Raw genomic sequence first — 21,441 nt, forward strand, 5'->3', positions numbered from 1 at the left:
AAATGACAACAGCCCTTCTATATACCAATAGCAAAGCCACCTTAGAAAGAGATCATGTATGGAATCTCATTTACAATAGTATGGAAGGAAGGAAAATATATTGGGTTAAACATAAACTAAAAAAAGAAGGCAAATTTCTTTCTTTTAAAAAATTGTTTATCTGGAGAAGACTAGGGGGTCACTGGCAGTGGCACCAGAATTTATCGGTACTGCATGTACTGGCTTTTGGAGATCCTATTCTCTTTGGATGAATACCTTCTTTGTTCAGCTTAGATATAGTAAGGAGTGCCTTGACCTTCCACAAAGCAATGTGCCTTACCCTCTCTGAGGAGTGGTCGGCCTGTGGAATGAGAGGGTGTGGAGGAGGGGAGGGAGTGGGAGAAGAAGAGGGAGTGTGAACTTGGATTGGTTATTTTTTAATAATCTAATAAATAAAAAATGTTTTATTCAGTTATATATATTTTTTTCTGTTCCCCTGCCTTCCTCTACCCTCCTCTTCTACCATCTCCCATGATCCCCACTTTCCCTATTTACTTAGATCTTGCCTTTTTCTACTTCCCATGTAGATTAGATCCATGTATTTCTCTCTTAGGGTACTCTTTGTTGTCTAGGTTCTCTGGGATTGTGCATTGTAGGTTGGTTTTCTTTGCATCGTCTTAAAAGGCCACTGTGAGTGAGTACATATGATATTTGCCTTTCTGAGTTTTTGTTACCTCACTCAGTATGATGTTTTCTAGATCCATCCATTTGTCTGCAAATTTCAAGATGTCATTATTTTTTTCTGCTGTGTAGTATTTCATAGTGTAAATGTACCACATTTGCCTTATCCATTCTTTGATTGGGGGGCATTTAGATTACTTCCAGGTTCTGGCTATGACAAACAATGCTGCTGTGAACATAGTTGAGCACATGAATTTGTGGTATGATTGAGCATACTTGGGTATATACCCAAAAGTTGTATGGATGGTTCTTGAGGTAGATTGTTTCCTAATTTTCTGAGAAATCACCATACTGATTTCCAAAGTGGCTGTATCATTTGCACGCCCACCAGGAATGGAGGAGTGTTCCATTTACCCCTTATCTTCTCCAGCATAAGTTGTCATCAATGTTTTTGATCATGGACATTCTTACAGATGAAATATGGAATCTCAGTGTTGGTTTTGATTTGTATTTCTCTGATGGTTAAGGATGTTGAGCATTTCCTAAGTGTCTTTCAGCCATTTTAGATTTCTCTGTTGAGAGTTCTCTCTTTAGGTTTGTACCCGATTATTTCATTGGATAATTCGTTCTTTTGATGGCCAGTTTCTAGAATTCTTTGTTTATTTTGGAGATCAGTCCTCTGTATTATGTGGAGATGGTGAAGATCTTTTCCCATTCTTGTAGGCTGTTGTTTTGTCTTGTTGAGCATGTCCTTTGCTTTACAGAAGATTTTCAGTTTCAGGAAGTTCCAGTTATTAAGTTTCTCTCAGTGTCTGTGCTCCTGGAGTCACATTTAGAAAGTGTTTTGTGCCAATGCATTGAAGTGTACTTCCTACATTCTCTTCCGCGAGGTTCAGCATGTTTGGTTTTATACCGAGGACTTTGATACATTTGGACTTGAGTTTTGTGCATGGTAATAGATATGGATCTATCTTCATTCTTTTACATGTTGATATCCAGTTCTGCCAACATCATTTGTTAAATAAGCTTTCTTTATTCTATATTTTCTATTTTTTTGCTTTTCTGTCAAAAATCAGGTGTTAGTAGATGTGTGGATTAATATCAGGGTCTTCGATTCAGTTCCATTAGTCCTCCTGTCTGTTTTTATGCCAATTACCAGAATATTTTCAGTATTGTAGTTCTGTAGTAAAGTTTGAAGTCAGAGATTGTGACGTCTCCAAAAGTTCCTTTATTGTACATGATTGTTTTGGCTATCCTGGTTTTCTGGTTTTATTTATTTATGTATTTATTTATTTATTTATTTTTGCTTTTCTATATGAAATTGAGTAGTGTTCTTTAGAGGTCTTTGAAGAATTTTGATGGGATTTTACAGGGCATTGCACTTAATCTGTAGATGGCTTTGGGTAAGATTGCCATTTGTTTTGTCCTCACTGTCCTTGTCTGCTACTTGATATTTTTTTTAGATAACTTATTATTGTTATTATTGATTTTATTGAACTATATATTTTCTCTGTTTTTCTTCCTTCCTCATCCATTCCTATCTATCCTTTTCCATGGTCCCCATACTCCCAATTTACTCAGGAGATCTTGTCTTTTTCTAATTGCCATGTGGATTAGATCCATGCATCTCTCTCTTAGCATCCTTATTGTTGCTTAGGTTCTCTGGGGTTGTGAATTATAGCTGTTTTTCTTTGATTTATGTCTAAAACCTACTTATGAGTAAGTATATATGATATTTGTCTTTCCAGGTCTGGGTTACCTCACTCAATATGACGTTTTCTATTACGTCCATTTGCCTGCAAATTTCATGTTGTCATTTTTTTTTCTGCTGTGCAGTACTCCATTGTGTAAATATACCATAATTTCCTTAGCCATTCTTTGGTCAAGGGTTATTTAACTTGTTTTCAGGTTCTGGCTATGTCAAACAATGCTGCTGTGAACATAGTTGAGCACATGTCCTTGTGGTACATTTGAGAATCCTTTGGGTACATACCAAAAAGTGGTATTGCTGGGTCTTGACGAAGGTTGTTTCCTAATTTTCTAAAAAATTGCCATACTGACATCGAAAGGGGCTGTTCCAGGAATGCAGGAGTGTTCCCTTTACCCCACAACCTTTCCAGCATAAGTCGTCATCAGTGTTTTCATCTTGGTCATTATTACAGGTGTTAGATGAAATCTCTGTGTTGTTTTGGTTTGCATCCCGCTGATGTTTAAGGATGTTGAACACTTCCTTAAATGTCTTTCAACCATTTTAGATTCTTCTGTTGAGAGTTCTCTGTTTAGGTCTGTACTCCATTTTTAAAATTGGATTATTATTATTATTTTTGATGGCCAAATCTTATTTCTTTGTATATTTTGGAGATCAGACCTCTGTCTGATGTGTGGTTGGTGAAGATTTTTTTCCATTCTGTAGACTGCCATTTTGTCTTGTTGACCATGTCCTTTGATTTATAGAAGCTTTTCAGTTTCTGTAGGTCCCATATTAAGTGTTTCTCTCAAGTTTCTGTGCTACTGGGGTTATATTTGGAAGTGGTCTCCTGTGTCAATGCATTCAAGTGTACTTCCCAATTTCTTTTCTATAATGTTCAGTGTGATTGGTTTCATGTTGAGGTCTTTGATCCATTTGGACTTGAGTTTTGTGCATGGTAGTAGATATGGATCTATTTTCATTACTTTACATGTTGATATTCAGTTATGCCAGCACCATTTTTAAATAAACTTTCTTTTTTTCTATTTTATATTTTTTGCATTTTTTGTCAAAAATCAGGTGTTATTTGATGTGTGGTTTATTATCTCCATCTTCGAATCACTTCCATTGGTCCTTCTGTCTTTTTTTTATGTCTGTACCAGTTATTTTTTTTTCAGTACTGTTACTCTGTAGTAGAGTTTAAAGTCAGGGATTGTGATGCCTTCAGAAGTTCCTTTATTGTACATTATTGTTTTGGCTTCCATGGGTATTTTTTTTTTTTTTGCTTTTTTATAAGAAGTTGAGTAGTGTTCTTTAAAGGTCTTTGAAGAATTTTTCTGTGATTTTTATGGGCATTGCATTGAATATGTAGATTGCTTTTCGTATGTTTGCCATTTTTAATTTGTTATTTCTACCTACACAAAAACATGGGAGACCTTTTCACTTTCTGGTGTCATCTTCAATTCCTTTGTTTAACGATTTAAAGTTCTTGTCATACAGCCCTTCCTTTCGCTTGGTAAGAGTTATACCAATATATTTTATGCCATTTGTGGCTATTATATAGGGTGATGTTTCTCTGATTTCTTTCTCAGTCCATTTATCAGCAGTGTAAATAAAGGACACTGACTTTTTAGTTAATCTTCTCTCCTGTTACATTACTGAATGTGTTAATGAGTTTTAGAAGTAACTTGGTAGAATTTGGGGGGTCACTTATGTGATGTATCATATCATAAACAAGTAGTGAAAGTTTGACTTCTTCATTTCTAATTTGAATCACCTTTACTCCTTTCATTTTCTTATTGTTCTTGCTAGAACCTCAAATACTATATTGAATAGATGTGGAGAGAGTGGACAACCTTGTTTTGTTCTTTATTTCAATAGGATCAATTTCAGTTTCTCCCCATTTAGTTTGATGTTGACTAGTGTTTATTGCCTTTATTGTGTATAGGTATGTTCTTTGTACTCCTGCTCTCTCCAAGAATTTTTTTTGAAGGGATGTCATATTTTGACAAAGCTCTTTCAGCATCTATGGAGACGATCATGTGATTTTTATTTCAGTGTGTTTATATGTTGGATTACTTTGACAGATTTTCATATGCTGATACCTGTATCTCTGGAATGAAGCCAACTTGGTCATTATGGATGATTTTTCTCATGTGTTCTTGTATTTAATTTGTGAATATTTTATTGAGTATTTCTGCATCAATGTTCATGAGTGAGATTGATCTGTAATCAATTACTTTCTTAGTAATGTCTTTTTTTTTTGATGAGGGGTATCTGGGTAATCATTGTCTTATGAAAAGAGTTTGGCAACATTCCTTCTGTTTTTTCTTTGTGTAACAATTTGAGGAGTATTGGTATTAGTTCTTTTTTGAAAGTCTTGTAGAATTCTGCACTAAAACCATATTATCCTGGGCTTTATTTGCTTGGGAGACTTTTGATGACTGTTCCTATGTCTCTATCAGTTATAGGTGTATTTAGTTTGCTTATCTGGTATTGATTTAATTTTGGTAAGTGATATTTATCCAGAAAATTGTCTGTTTTCTTTAAGTTTTCCAATTTCGTGGAGTACAAAATTTCAAACTGTCACCTGATGATCCCTTGGATTTTTTTCCATATTGTTGCTATGTCCCCCTTTTCATTTCTGATTTTGTTAGTTTGGATATTCTTTCTCATTGATTCTGTCTCATTGATTTTTTGTATTGTTTTCTTTCTTTCTATTTTGTTCATTTTACTTCTCAAATTGATTATTTCCTGTCATTTAGTCCTCCTGGGTGAGTTTACTTCTTGTTGTTCTAGAGTTTTCAGGTGTTTTGTTAACTCACTACTGTGGGATTTTTCCAGCTCGTTTATGTAGGCAATTTTAGGATCATGAACTTTCCTCTTAACACTGCGTTCATATGTCCCATAAATTTGGGTATGTTATGTGGTCATTTTCACTGAATTTTAGGAAGTCTTTAATTTCTTCCTTTTTTCATTACTCCATTTTGTGATCAATTTCCATGAGTTTGTGGTTTTTCTGAATTTAGTATTGCTTTTAAGTTCTAATTATAAGCAATGGTGATCTGATAAGGTACATGGGGTTATTCCAATTGTTTGCTATTTGTTGAGGTTTTCTTTGTTACCTAGTATGTGGTCCATTTTTGAGAAGATTCCATGAGGTACTGAAAAGGAGTCATATTCTGTGATGGTTGAATGGATTGTTCTATAAATGTCTATTAAGTCCATTAGAGTCATAATATTTGTTAGTTCCCTTATTCCTCTGCTAAGACATGCCCAGTGGTGAGAGTGGGGTGTTGAATTCTCCCACTATTAGTGTGTTGGGTTTAATGTGTGATTTAAGTTTCAGTAGTGTTTCTTTTACATATGAGGGTGTCGTTGTATTTGTGGCATAGACTTTCAGAATTGAGATTTCCTCTTGAGTCATTTTTCTTGTGACTAAGAGGAAATGGTTTGTCTCTTTTGATTGATTTTTAGTTTGAAGTCTATTTTGTTAGATATTAGGATAGCTACACCAGCTTGTTTCTTAGGTCCATTTTAGTGAAAAAAAAACTTTCCCAACCATTTACTCTGAGGTGATGTCATCTTTGAGGTTGAGGTGTGTTTCTTGTATGTAACAAAAGGATGGATTCAGTTTTTTATAGATTGACGTCTTTTGATGGGTGAGTTAAATCCATTTATATTAAGGGAGATAATGACCAGTAATTGCTAGTTCCTGTTATTTTAGTTTTTTCTTCCTTGGTGTTGTTATCGTGTGTGTTTTTCCTTCTTTGGGACTTGCTGCTGTGAATCATATATTTTCTACATTTTTGTGGATGTATCTAACTTCTTTGTATTGGACTTTTTCTTCTAGGAGCTTCTGTAAGACTGGGTTGTTTTTAATTTTTTTTTTGTTTTTTGCTATGTATTGCTTAAATCTGGTTCTGTCATGGAATATCTTGTTTTGTCTATCTACAGCGATGCAAAGTTTTCCTGGGTATAGTTGTCTGAGCTGGCATATCTGTGGACTCTTTATATCTGCATTGTACTTGACCAGGACCTTCTGCCTTTCATTGTTTCCATTGAGAATTCAGGTGTAATTGTGATAGGTCTGCCTTTATGTATTACTTGGTCCTTTTCCTTTGCAGCTCATAACATTTTTCTTTATTCTGTTATGTTTAGTGTTTTGATTATGATGTGCAAGGAGACTCTTCTTTAATCCAGTCTATTTGGTGTTCTGTAAGCTTCTTGCACACTGATATGCATATCTTTCTTTGGGCTGGGAAAGTTTTCTTCTTTGATTTTGTTGAATATATTCTCTATGCTTTTCAGTTTTATTTCTTCCTCCATCCCTATTATTCTTAGGTTTGGTCTTTTTGTGGTGTTTCATATTTCCTGGATATTTTATGTTAAGCTTTTGTTAGATTTAATGTTTTGTTTGATTAATGAATCTATTTCCTCTATTGTATCTTCAGCACTTGAGATTCTCTCTTCCATATCTTGTATTCTACTGTTTGTGCTTGCATTTGTGGCTCCTAATCATTTTCCCATATTTTACATTTTCAGAATTCCCCTTGGTTTGTGTTTTCTTTATTGTTTCTATTTTGATTTTTGAGTCTTGAATCATTTCTTTCATCTGCTTGACTGCCTTTTCTTCATTTTCTTTTAGGGAATTGTTACTTTATTCCAATGTTTTTTGTTTGTTTTTTACTCCATTTCTTTGAAGGAATATTTTATTTCCTTTTTAATGACGTCTTACATTTTCTTAAAGTTGCTTTTGAAGTCACTTTTTTTCTGCTTCAAATATATTGGGGTGCTCAAGTCTTGTTTTTGTAGAACCACTAGAAATTGTTGGTGTCATGTTTCTCCTTGTCGTGTTGAGTGTTTTCTTACTTTGCCTAACCTATCTTTTCCTCTGATTTGTATAGTTTGGGCTGTGTCTCTGGTGATCAATCATCCAGGTGCCAATGAGTTAAAGGCTCAGATGGTTGCTCCTTGTGGTCCAGTCGGGGCCTCGGTACCAGTCACACAGGAGGTAACTTGCTCAGTGCTCCTGGGGTTTGCTTTGCTATCATGATATTCATTTGGGCCTGCTTCCATGGAGGACACTTGTTTGGTCCTGATCCTGCTGAGTTTGCTTGCTTGGGCCTGGTTCCCCCGAAGGCCTGCTCTGGTGGATGTCACTGGCTTGGACTTGTTCCATTTGAGGTTACTAGCTCAGAACTGTTCCCGCAGATATCCCTGGCTTGGTCTTCTTCCTGAGGATGTTCCTGACTTGGACCTGCTCCTGTAGAGGTCTCTGGCTCAAGCCTGTTCTTGAGGAGTTCTCTGCCTAGGGACTGGCCCTGTGGAGGTTGCTGACAATATGCAGAAAGAGTTGTCTTGTTTATTGAAACCACTGAATTTATACCAGATGATACAGATTTGACTTCTTTATCCATTCAGGTTCAAGTTGTAATCAGGAATAGGCTTTATCCCATACACATAACACACATACAATACCATATGGATCTTCCCAGGCTTCTAGCACAAGGTAATGCAAAAATTGACTGATTATTCATTAGAAATGTGCCAAAGGCCTCAGAATTTCAAAAGAAACATTATGTCAATAGCCAAAGTTTAAAATAACAGTTTTCTGTTACATGGCAATAAGCTAAGTGGATTAGAAAGAGATGTTGTACTTGTTCTTTCTATAAGCAAATACCATTACCTGAGGAGAGTAGCCAAAAGGGAACTCAAAGTAATACAATCTGGGCAATGGATGTGTTCCACTTTACAGAATTTGGAAAATTAAAATATGTACACCACACCATTGACAATTATTCAGGCTTTTTATGGGCAACTGCCTTGATGTCAGAAAAGGCTGATTCAGTAATAACACATTTATTAGAAGTAATGGCCATTATACATATACTTGCACAAATAAACACAGAAGATGGTCCAGCATATGTGTCTAAGCAGAATAAAACCTTTTTTCTGTTTATTGCAATATAAAGCATATTACAGGTATACCAAACAATCCTACAGGTCAGGTTGTTATAGAAAGAACAAATCAAACTATAAAGCACATGTTAAACAAACAGAAAGTTATGGAAAATACCCCCCAAATTAGATTGCATGATGCTTTATTAACCTTGAAGTTTTTAAAGCTAATGAGAAAGGAACAACAGCAGCAGAAATATATTAGTTAATAGAAAAGACTTCTGAACTAAATGAGCCGGTATATATCAAGGATGTGTTGACCTCAGAATGGAAAGCAGGAGATGTGCTACATTGGAGAATGCATTTTGGTATTGTTTCTACAGGAGAAGAAAAGCCATGATACCATTGATATTAATAAAGATTCGGTTTGAAAAAGTGAAACACCTTGAGACAGAGAAATGACAGCTCATCCACAGAGGTGACTATCATACAAATGGTAAGCAATGCCAAAAGGGTTGTGGCAGTTCTTGTCTTTGCAGAAAAATACACATCTTCAAAAAGTCAAGAAACCTTGGACGTTTGGATACCTAAAGAGAAAAATAGAACTATCCAGGAAGGATCACCAAGCAAAGCAAAGAGAGATATGACCTATGAGGAGAGGTCATCTGAGGATTAAAATTTATTATACAAACACACATGCACACACACATATATACACATATACATATACATATACATATAAATCTGGCTTTGGAATTGGACAATGGCTTTTCTTCTCTAAAGAAAAATTTAGAGTTTCTGTCTCATGTCAGAAGCTATCTTCTATGGGGCAGAATAAAAGAAAGATTTTAGGAAAAATTTTACTTTTCTCCATTTCTCTTTTGCCTATACTGTGCCTTTCATTGGATATATTTCTATACAAATAATGTTTAAGTTTTTTATAATGAGCAGTGGGTTTTCCTGCAATAATCTTTAAGTTTACATAAAGCATATGGGTGCTCACATCAACTACCAAACCTGGTTGATATGATGTAATGATGCGGATGGCGCTACTTTAAGACCAGTTTTTCGTACCAGTTGCTCAAGATGATCCCAACTTGGTTAGCTAAATGGTGTACTTTCTTACAATGTTCTGGCCAGAACTCCAAATAGGAACCTCAAGAAAAACTTATTGACTATTCAGAGACTATTTGCAATTATATCAGACAGCAATCTTGAAACCTAACTATCATTTTACTTTTACATGACTCCATAGAAAGAACATCACCCCCTTGACAGCTGGAAGTAATTCTAGAAGATGATGCCTCCTCTCCCAACACAGTTTGTCCTCAGCGTTAAAGACATAATTTAATGGTTGATTATTACTGGTATAGGTTTGAGATTTGGAGTGGAAATTATGTAATCTCAGAGATCTCTTAAAAAAGGAAAATTGAAAAGGATAATAGGTAGGTCAGTATGAGCCTACTCACACTAGTAATAATAATAGTAACAGAGTGAATACTTGTAAACTATTATTTATAGACAATTTACGTTGATATTGATTCTTGTATATTGATACAGATTCAAATTATATTTATTATATTGAATATGCTGCTATTTCTGTTTATCATATTTGTACACCTATGTCAGATTGTATGCATGCATGTTTCTACCTCTGTTTAAGTCATTGTATATATTGATACAATTTATAATAAATTTATCATATTGCATTATACATTTCTATCTCTGATCAAATACTTGTACATTGTTTACATTTTGAAGTCATTGTCCTCATTTGCTGCACAGTTGTTTAAATATTGCTTGATATTCTAACATGAAGTCTTTGTCTTTAAGTTATACAGATATTAAGTATTATAGGACAATGGTCATTCCTGTTTCTCATATTTATAGTTAGATTAATCAGGTTCTTTAGATACACAGAGATTGTATTCTGCATAGATAGGTAATCTTCAACCACTTCAAAGACGGATAGAATATGACATTTAAATAATTTAGGGTTCTGTTGACATGAGGCATGATTGCTTATGACAGCACCAACCTATTCTTAAGAGAATGTTGAGCCCTGAAGACACTCCACTTGGAGCTTGTTTTCTTCTTGGCAAAACTGGCCTTTAGGCAAGAAACTACCCATGCATGAACCTCTGACTAAATGCATGGTGTCCAGACTGGACACGCAGGGTACAAGAAAAAAGACTGCCAAATCTTTCAAAGACAGGGTAAGACAGTTTTGAAAATTTTTCTTGCCTCTGAAAATGGTCTGTCAGTTACTCTAGGCCTTAACAAAAGTTGGTTGCTTCAACATTGCAAATGAGACTCTGGGTGATTGCCAAGGTAGTCAGTTGTCTCTGTGATCTACTGCACATTTTGGAAACTGCTTGATTACACTTCCTGCCTACTCAAGTAATATTACTTTCCTTCTCAGACCTTCAATGGGGTTTGCAGATTAGTTGTAGTTCCTTCCTTCTTATGATTTACCAAAGCCATTTCTAATATAAGGCTTAGACTCCTTGGGATATAAGGATTATTGAAACATTTAGCATATGTTCCTTGCTTAATGGTGTTTATGATGGTTGTAATTCTAATTTTGATGCTTGATAGTGATTCCCATTGTATATAGTTTTGTACTTGGCTTGGAACTCTCTTACATATTTGTGCATGATTTTTTTTCCGTATGCTTTCCAAATAGATAAAGATAGCCTGCTCAGTCTGTAGACAGAAAAATAAAACTTGCAATCTGGTACAGGTACAAAAATAGATGTATAGACCAATAGGATCAAGTAGAAGACCCAAATACAAACAGTTATTCCTATGGTTATATGAACCTTAACAAAAGTCAAAGCACTTACACTGGAGAAAAGAAAGCATCTTTAAGGATCGATCCTGAGAAAACTGGGCATCTACTTGCAGTACAATGAAATTTGACCCTATCTTTTACTTTTCAGAAAAATTAGATATAAAAGGACCAAGGACCTAAATCTGAATCCTGAAACAGTAGAAACACTGGAAGAAAACATAGGTAATACCTTACAAGGTATAGGTATAAGTCAGGATTTTTCAAACATCATTCCCTTTGCCATGGAAGAGAGGCCAAGTATTGGCAACTGTGCCTTCATAAAACTAAAAGTCTTCCATACTGCCATGGAAATAATGCGTGTTGTGGATATTTATCAGTAGAACAGAAGAGATTAATAGGCAAAGATATATCTAACTCATTCTTTCTTCTGTCAGTATTGATTTTGACCATCATATCAAGGAAGTGTGTAGGAGAGTTCTCCACAAAAAATAGTAAATGAGTTAGTCATTTGGTTTGAAAAGGTCAACAAACAGAAAGGCATATCGATATAGGAGTAGCCCCTGTCAATCACCTTGCTTGTAGGGCGGGGTCGCCTGAGGATATTTTTTACTAATAAATATTGCTGGTGTGCTCTTCCCTGGCCCCTTCTGCTTTCCTGTTCTCCCCTGGAACCATGTGTTTTGTGAGTTTTTCCCTAATTAAAGCTAAAAATATTCTTATAATTTATGTCTGCCTTCATTTACACCGATACATATCATCAATTTTAATTAACAATGTAAATGGAATTTTTCACTTACTTTAATTCACTAATAACAAAAAGAAAAATCTCATGAACACTAAAAGTGAATTAAACTTCTGCTAATACTTTTCCAATAGTCAGCCATTTTATAGAATTATACTTATATGATTTGTTTGATCTATGCTTTTGTAAGTTTGAAGAGAATCATGTATTTGGATGTGAATAATGAACCAATCTCTTAAACACGATAACAACCATATTCATATTTTTTCTATGTGAACAATTATAAATAAACCTCATATTTCAGGAATGTTTTATTAAGTAGTTCAAATATATAATAAAGTATATATATATATTGTTTTTTATTAACTAGAGTATTCAAAATAACAAGAATTCAAACATTAGAGAAAGCAAAATAACATAGAAACAGATTGTGTTATACTTACACAGGTTTGGAAGTTATTAGTACTAGTCATATTAAAACTCTCTATGCTGTGGTTAACGTTTTTGATCTTAGGACATGGTGAGTGGAGCCATGGAAATTATGATTTCAGTGTCTAACAGTGTAGGAGAAACTGAGGTCTCTGTGCTCAAAGAAAGGTGCTAGGTAACTGGGATGTTAGCCACATGTGGTTGTTCCTTCAAATACAGTAATGCATAACCTGATATCAGCCCACAAGACTTGGGGCTTGGGTGAACTTTGTACTATCTGTGTGACAGAGACTAGACCAGAGCTTCTCCTAGGCCATTATTGTGATCTCGTTTATCTCACCAGTCTATAGAACCTAACTTAATGGAAGGTGTTGCATGCAGTCATTCTATAGCACCCATCATTATGGAATGTGTCACATGTAGTCAATGTATAGAACCCATCTTTATGTAATGTGTCACATGTACTTTATAAAGAGTTTTGATGTATTCACATTGGATCTTTTATTTAGCTTACTTTGTGATTTGTTGTGTACATGGCATAGAGTTAATAAACACCAGGCCAGTTTTCACTGAGTTGTGTGATGCCTAAATATTGCAAGAATAAACTGCTTGGTGCCAGACTAGCAAAGATTATTTAGTAATTTTGAAGCAAACTACCTTATTGCCTCCTGTGAATCATTACCCTGCTGACCACAGTGGATGCAGAGATGCACACAAAACTGTGCTACATATGTAGATCCTGTCTCAATATTTTTTATTATTTTAGTTTCATGGGAGATACCTCATGCAATAATGTGTTTTCAGGGAAAGCCTATAGATCTAAGTGCACTGCCCTCTTCTATATAATGTACTGGATGTGGGCTATAAACTTGTCAGTCTTGCAGTGGGGGAATGGAAACAAGAGGATCCCTGGGCCACGGTAAACTGTTAAACTAAGATACTTGAGAAGCTTCAGTACAATGAAAGAACATGTTTTAAAAGCAACTTTTGGTGCCTGAGAACTGACATAAGAGGATGAACTTTTCTCTCCAAATGCATGCTGCTGAAGCACAATATTGATGAGGATTAATAAAATGTGTAGGTCTTGGGGAAAAAAAAGGTTGACAATATAGTAAGTTAACTTTGCCTGTCTAAAACTGTTTGTGGCAAAATCAAATTTTACTAGTTATGTTTTTGCTGACAGAATTTAAATTGAGTCCTTTTTGAAACACTTTATGTATGCAGGCCAACCTAAAAATACTGACAAATTACCATGGTATTTAAACCTTTACTGGAAGTGTTACTTAACAAATTGCCATTTAGTGCACTGTGAAAATCTTCTCCCTGCAATCAAGACATATAAATTCAATGGAGAGTTGTTGGTTTCCAGCTGTTAGAAGAGGCACTATTGCATTATTGAGGATAGCATGGCAGGTCTTGTCTATTAATGATGGATACAACTATAGCAGAGCTCCTCCACCAATGGCTCAAGGAAAACAGCAAAAGAGGTGTTCAGAAAATTTCTTAGAGTGAGTGAATAACTATGATGGCTGTGAAACAATGTTATAACTGTGTAATAAATACTAGAACAATGACAATATCAATGGACATGTTAACATGGAAAAGAGAAAATTTTGAAGCTTCCCATACCCAGTTATAAAGTACAGGTAACATCTCCTAGATGGCTAGGAGAAGTAGAATTAGCCTCTCCCATGCATGATCTGATGTTTTAGTTGTACAATGCAGAAAGATTGGCCTTGAAACCATGTACACATCAAAAACAAATGGACTCTGGTTGTATGTATATACTCACACACACACACACACACACACACATGTTCAAATTCACACACACATAGATGTACTGCGTATTTGTCAATAATGACCAAGGAAATAGAGAGTGGGTAAATATATGAGAGTACTTGGATAAAACATATCTTGGGTTGCTGGGGAAAGGAATTGATGTGGTCCTATTTCAATTAACAACTTAAAAGTTCATTAAAGCAGCACCTGATACATTAAGCACACAACTCAACAATTACATTTGAGTTGAAATACTGTTTCTAATAAAATACAGCACTACACATACTTCATTTCACCTTTAAGAAAATGTGTTACTTTTTGAATATTCCTTTTTATTATTTTCTGTATACATTAAAATATTTTTCTCTTCAATGAGTTTATTCATTATTATTTTGATAGTACATTTTCAGGATTCCATAAGATATTTTCAAGCAGAATTATAATTCAATATCTTCATACCACCTTCTCTTTCTCATTTTCTGTCTCTTGGGAATAGTGTTTTCCAGAAGTTTTCTGTGTAAAAGGAATAAAAGACAAGCAGAAGCAGAAATGGATATGCAGAAGTATGTTGAATAATATACAGGAAAGTACAAATCCAAAAACAAAAATGCACTGTAAGGACACTAGCCAGGCTTCTTTAGGTATATGAAGTTATGTTTCACTTGGAATGTTTGTTTAATTTTACAACCCAACTGCTATCTTTCCACCTACCTCTACATTTAGATTGTGCAATTTGCTTTCACTGCTGCAAGGATAGAGGGAATGTCCATGAAGTCATTCAGTGGAGTAAAAATGAGCATGAAAAGCAGGAAGGAAATGATAAGGCAAACCTGTTCTTCAATCTGAATTAATTAGATAATTTGTCCTGGACTGTGGAGGAAGCCAAAGCCAAAGGCACTGGTTGAGTGGATTTGTCACTCAAGTGAAATGAAAGTGTATTTACTTTCTTGAGTTGGCATGCTTGATTCAACTTGTCATTGTTTAAGTCTTATTTTTCTAAAAGAGAATTCTTATGTCTTTCTTATTGTAACAATGGCCAAAATGTAGAAACGATTTTGTGAATAGTAACACTACTCTGCTTTAAAGGAAAGCTAAAAATGGATGTTGTCTGGGAATATCCTATGCAGAAGGATTTTCCTAAGTTTGAGCTTAATAAAATCTTATTCTTTGCAACAAGGGTTAAGAGGTTTTTTGCTGTTGTTGTAGGCTTTTTTTTTTCTTTCCTGGTATTTGAAGTTCTATAAGAAAAGCTATTTCAGGGTGGCGTAGAGTTATGTGCAGGCATCTCATAGACCTGAATATTTAAGAAGAAATGTGGAGAAGATTCAGTGTGAATGGCCACAATAGAATTTAAGAATTTGAACAGTGGAATGAAGAACACTTTTCTTGAGTCAATGAGTTAATGAATTAAAACTATCCTTCTATGACAGTACTAAACCTGAGTATCAAGCCAAGAAACATATCCGCACAGTTGTTGAGAAAAAGTAGTGACTGATTCTTCCTTTTACTTTGAAAGGTCAACAACAATAAAAATATGTCCATCAATTATCAATCTAATGGCAACTTGGCATTTGAATCCTTCATTATTGCTCACTGGTAGATGGAAATCAGTCTTCCCATGAACATCAGAGACAAAATACAGAATGTTAGGCTACATGATCAAATATTGAAATTAATCACTCTTCCACTAATTATTTCATAAGACTTGAGACACACAAATATCAAGAGTTTCACAAACCTTAGGCTAAGTACTTTGGGCAGGGTGGTAGGAAGTCATGGACTTTGTGTTAGTCATGTGCCATTTCCCTGAAAAGCATAGAATATCTCAATGTTTCATGCTTTATTCAGAGCTCTACAATTATTTTCTTATTTGTTAAAATAGGTGGTTTGCCATATGTATCCCAATTATCATGTATTGATTAAATTAAATTGTCCTGTGAATGGTTAAACACACAAACAACTCCCCCAACCCACACACACACACACACACAGAGAGAGAGAGAGAGAGAGAGAGAGAGAATTCTTATTCTGCTTTCTCTTACCTCAATTACCTCATACTACTCAGATATTTATGCTAAGATCAGCAAAAATTCTCTAACCAAGAACTTTCTTTCACAGATCCATGTTTTATTTCATTTTTTCAAAAGATTTTCTTCTCTGACTTTGTAAATTCATCCTATCAGTGTGACTATAGATAACTCTGGAAATCAGTGGAACTCCAGGACCCTGTACAGTTAGGAAAAATAGTGAAGGTATTGTCTCTCTACACAGAAAAATGTTTCAATTTCCTATAGTTCAGAATAGAAGTGTAAAACCACATAAGTGAGCTTTTCCTTCAGAATTCCCAACAAATGGTCAATGTCTAGTTCAGGCTCAGTGCAGGAAAACATATAAGATGTAAATTAAGGTTAAAAGTTTAGAAGTGGGACTTTATAAAATAAATAGAATTTATAGTTTAACAAATAAATAAACAAAGAAAAACGAAGGGGAAGCCAACAAAATGGGAAGGAATCTTTGCTAGCTCTACAGCTTACAGCATTAATATCCGGAATATATAAAGAACTCAAAAAACAGAGGCAGAACCTAAGTACTTTATTCAAGAGTTTGTACCTGATGTATTTCTTTTAAATGAGAGAAAAATATGGAAATTGCTCAAAAAGTATCTTGAAAATGTCTGTCTGCAGTAGTTATTTGGGAAATGCACATCAAAGCACTGCTTAGATTTCTTATTACGCCTGACAGAAGGACAAAGATCAAAAACACAATAAACAGGAAATGTCAGAAGGGGTAAAGGGAAAAAGGCAACACTCATTCACTCTTGGTACATTTGCTAAGTTATACAACTCTGCAAAACAGTGTGGATAATTTTCACAAAGCTGACAGTAAATCTAGCATATGAAGTAACTGTACCACTGCTTGTAACATACCCAAAGGGAATGACTTTCTATTCAAGGACATTTTCTAGTTCATGTTTTCTGTTGCTCCATTTACAGTAGCTACAAAGTGTAATCTACCTTAATACTCTTCAGCTGATGAATGAATAACCACAGTGTGTTTAATATGTACTATGGAACATGATTCGAGTATAAATAAAAATGGAATCTTTAAATTTGCAGGTAAATGATATGAAGCAAGAAAGATCATATTGAGTGAGATAACCCAGACCAAGACACTGAAAACACCACATTTTCTTTCTCCTCTGTAGTTTCTAACTCCAAATACACAGATCTGACTATACAATATTGAGTAAACAAAGACATCAGGGCAGTATAAAGTAACCAGATGCAGTTTGGGACTGAGGATTAGGAAGTTTACATGGGACAATGGTTCTATAAAGATGAAAACAGAATCATAGGGCCAAGGTTTCAAGTGGGGAGTGGGAGATAACTTAATACAATAGGAAACAGAACAAGAGGGTGAAATAAGAGCAAAGACATTTGATGAATCATTGCAGGATAATATTTAAATCCATTTTAAATTTCATTTTGTATTTATATTTTATATTTACCTAAAGTTATGCTCAAAGCTTATGAATGAGCATTGAAATTTCTGTCTTTAAAAATCTAAGGCACTTAGACTGATAGACTCCACACAGGAATGATAGACAAGAAATAGGTAATATCAAGAATGAGAAAACCTCTTTTGAATGATTTGTCAGGTTGACAAAGTTACTGCCAAGGAAATATAAATTCTCTATTCTGAACTTGGTTGCATCTCAGAGGTTGTGGGTGTGTCCATATGGCTGAAGTTACTGTACAGTTAGGACACAGGACTCACATAATTTAACTGGATCTAAGATCCTAAATTTTCTTTCTTGTCACTTCTCTCTCCTGTTCCAGAAAATACTATTTAGGATGCTAAGGAGGAGAAACAAATGGTTAGAAGCATTGCAAAATAAGCAAAAAAAAAAAGGTACAAGAAGTGACTCCCATGTGTTGTTAGCAACCAATAATTGTCTGGACTCAAGGACCATGACCACTCAACAGGCAGGAAAATATTCCGGATACTAGAAACCTTGTCAAGTGCCCAGGGTTATTGAGGTCTCAGATTTTAGAAAAGTTTCTACTACTGCAAATTTGCTAGGCCAGCTCAATCCCTTCCTTTATCTATATAACCACAAATAAGCTTAGCTAGATCCCCATTCTAAGAAAATCTTCTCTTTACAGCAAATGAAAACCATCACAGAAATCCACACCTGGACACAAGATGGAGAAACAGATGTTGGGAGCCAGGTCCCAAGGCATCTCAGCTTCTGCATCTAGGGATCAGGGAACACCTCTAAAGAGGTTGTAGGAAGACAAAAAAAGCCAGAATACCAAGAATTCTGCTGTGACACCGTCTCTGCTAGAAATTGTAGAATTAAAATGGAAAAATGTGGGTAGCAATGGAAATGTTAACATGGAGGGGGAAATTTATGCAGAATCCCAGCCCTGGGCAATAATGACAAATATCTAATTAGTGTGTAAATAGGGAGAATTAGCCTTGTCCTTGGCAGAGTGGCCCTGTGGTTGGCTGTTCGATGCAGAGTAGCAAGCCTTGAAACTATACAAACTTAAAGAGAAAATGGTACTCATCAGCTTGTGTGTGTACATCCACATACATATGTATGTATCAATAATAATCAAAGTAGATGGTTATAATCATACAAGATATTTGAAGGAGGCTAGGTGTGAAGGGCTCAAGGAAGGAAAAGAAGGAAAATGATGTAAGCTGATGACAACTGAAAACAACAAAATGTATTAAAACAGAACCTGACATATAAAGAACACATTGACATTTGAGTTTGGATTTTCTTTCTAATATCACAGAACACTGAACTTCATATATTTTGTATCAGGGCAATATGATACTTGACTACGATTCATTTGAGTCTTTTCAATATTAACTATGTGTTTTTTGTCTTTGTTGATGACTATTTACTTTTTGTTTTTCATTACATGTCTTAAAATTTGTTTAGGGCATTTCCATATATAGATAGTTTCAATAGAGTAACTCGCCAAAACAGAGTTCCCTCAAAGTTATGGCATATGAATCTAGTGTGCACCGCATTTTCTTTTGCAAAGAAACAGAGATAGAAGAAGAAACAGAAGAAAGCATGAAGAAATTCATTGTTTTATCTGTGGGATGTTTGAATCTAAGGTCCGACTTGAAAAGTAAATGAATATCATTTCATGTGTTTAAAGATATATTTGCCGTGGAAGATATTGCTTAAGTTTTCTCCTTCTAAAAAACCTTAGTTCAATGTCTGTTATAGGATGGAGAAAAGACTCTCAGAATACAGTGTGTTCTTAGAGAAGTATTTTATGTGTAAACATCCTGGGTACTTTATTCTGTGACCATGACTTTGAATCCTGAATAAAGGATCAAAATAAGATGCTAAGCATTATCACTCATAAGATTAACATAAAATAACAATGTTATGAGAGCTGTGGGCTGTGTTCCTGCCGCCCCAGCTCCTGGTCGCCTGGCTAGCTTATGCCCCGAAATGACAACACACAAACTGTATTCTTTTAAACACTGCTTGGCCCATTATATCTAGCCTCTTCTCGGCTAACTCTCGCACCTGGACTAGCCCATTTCTAATAATGTGTGTAGCATCCCAAGGTGCGCTTACCGGGAAGATTCTAGCCTACGTCCATCCTGGGTCGGAGCTTCATCGCATCTGCTCTGGAGCACAGCGGCATGGCGTCTGAGCTCACTTCCTCTTCCACCCAGCATTCTATTCTGTCTACTCCGCCCACCTAAGGGATGGCCTATCAAATGGGCCAAGGCAGTTTGATTATTGACAAATGACCTTCCTCCATCATTTCCCCTTTTTCTGTTTAAACAAAAAAAGAAAGGCTTTAACTTTAACATAGCAAAATTACATATAACAAAAACAGTTATCAAGAATTACAATATTTACATCTATTTTATCTTTATCATAACTAAGGCAAACTATAACTATATATTCTTCAACTCCACCAAAGACTTGAGAAGGATACAATATTTTCTAAGCAAACAAGGAATAAGCAACTTCCAAACTCTAGAAATGACAGAGACATTTTGGTGCCTAGACAGTCACCCAAAGTTCTTTTGTACTGCTGGGGCATCCATCTTCGGCCTTCAGGCCCATAGTATCCAGAGACATTTCCATGAAACAGGAAATTTCAAACGCAGTTCAGTCACTATCTGCTGTGTCCTGCAGAATGTCTCGCACTCTTTCATGAATCAGGAACCCTGAAAGATCATCTCACCTTTAGGCAAGTTCAGCAGTCCTCTCTCTGCGGGTCCTTTGTGTCCAGTTTATGCAACAGTCCAGGCAAGAGCAGTTTCTTGCCCAAATGGCTATCAGACTCCATAAGGATCCTCTCCGATGCCCATCTTCCTCTTTAAGTAGATTGGTGCTGCCAGGAGCAGACATGTCTCATTGTCATGAAAAACTCTAAGTTATTAAAACACTTAAAATGCCATATTTTATAATCTTTGAAAGATATGAAGAATGCCTATCTAAAATATATCTATGTACATCTAGAAAATCTAACTAACATAACTACAAACTTGACTATTATTAATGATTATCCATTAACAACCTATATACATTTTTTAAATGAACTACACAATTACAATACCTTAATCAAGGTGAGAAATACATACATACATATAACAAAATTGACCTTAAATTTATATCAACAAAGCAAAACTTATACCAGTGTAAATTATCCTTATTTATATCATATCTCCCTTTAAATGTAAAAAGAACATTTACAGACAATATTTGGGAAAAAGGGCGCAGTTTTTTCTCTCCAAACTGCTTCCTGCTGAATGGGGGCATTGTTAATTAGGTCTTTCATGGTATAACCTGTGTGTTAAATTCATCTCAGTTGGCAGTTGAGCGAAGTAATTTTTTGAGGGTGTTCACAGCAACCTTTCAGGAGGGCATGTGTAGGGCCCGGGTCTGCCCTTGTTCCTGGGGTGCATTTGCAGGGACTGTTTCTGGTCAGCTAACTAAGCATCCTGTTTGTTTCTGTGCTCTCCCTGCCCCGCCTGGTGGTTAGCTGTAGGGCATTGACTCCATTGTTAATATGGTAATTTCCCACCTGCCTGGGCAGGGGTCCTTGTGCAGCAGCTAGATACTTAAGGACTTCCCCAAGTCTGAATAAATGGCATTCGCTGATCTCCTTTCGAATGACCCTGGTCTCTTTGTGTGTTCTTTCAATCTTCAGGCCCTTGCACGACTCACGTACAGTACAGTGGCGCTCGAACTGTACCGAGGGTGTAACACAAAATCGGGTTTTACAGGCGTGGTCTATCATACCATATTGGGATAGAAACAATCCACAGGGTCTCATCCTCTGTGAAAACAAAAGAAGAAACTCTTTTCCAAAGTATCATATCCTTAGATCCAAATTCTGAAGTCAGGGTATTTTCAAAATATCTGTCTTGGATTAGTTCAGCAGCATTTAT

At 35.5% G+C, this 21,441-nt stretch overlaps 1 pseudogene; it reads left to right on the top strand.

The window, feature by feature from the left end:
* Positions 1–18,257, top strand: part of LOC130868354 (odorant-binding protein-like) — a 34,488-nt pseudogene extending 16,231 nt beyond the window's left edge.
* The last annotated feature ends 3,184 nt before the right edge of the window (positions 18,258–21,441 follow it).

Source organism: Chionomys nivalis, chromosome X (assembly GCF_950005125.1).
Source record: "Chionomys nivalis chromosome X, mChiNiv1.1, whole genome shotgun sequence".
Taxonomy (NCBI): domain Eukaryota; kingdom Metazoa; phylum Chordata; class Mammalia; order Rodentia; family Cricetidae; genus Chionomys; species Chionomys nivalis.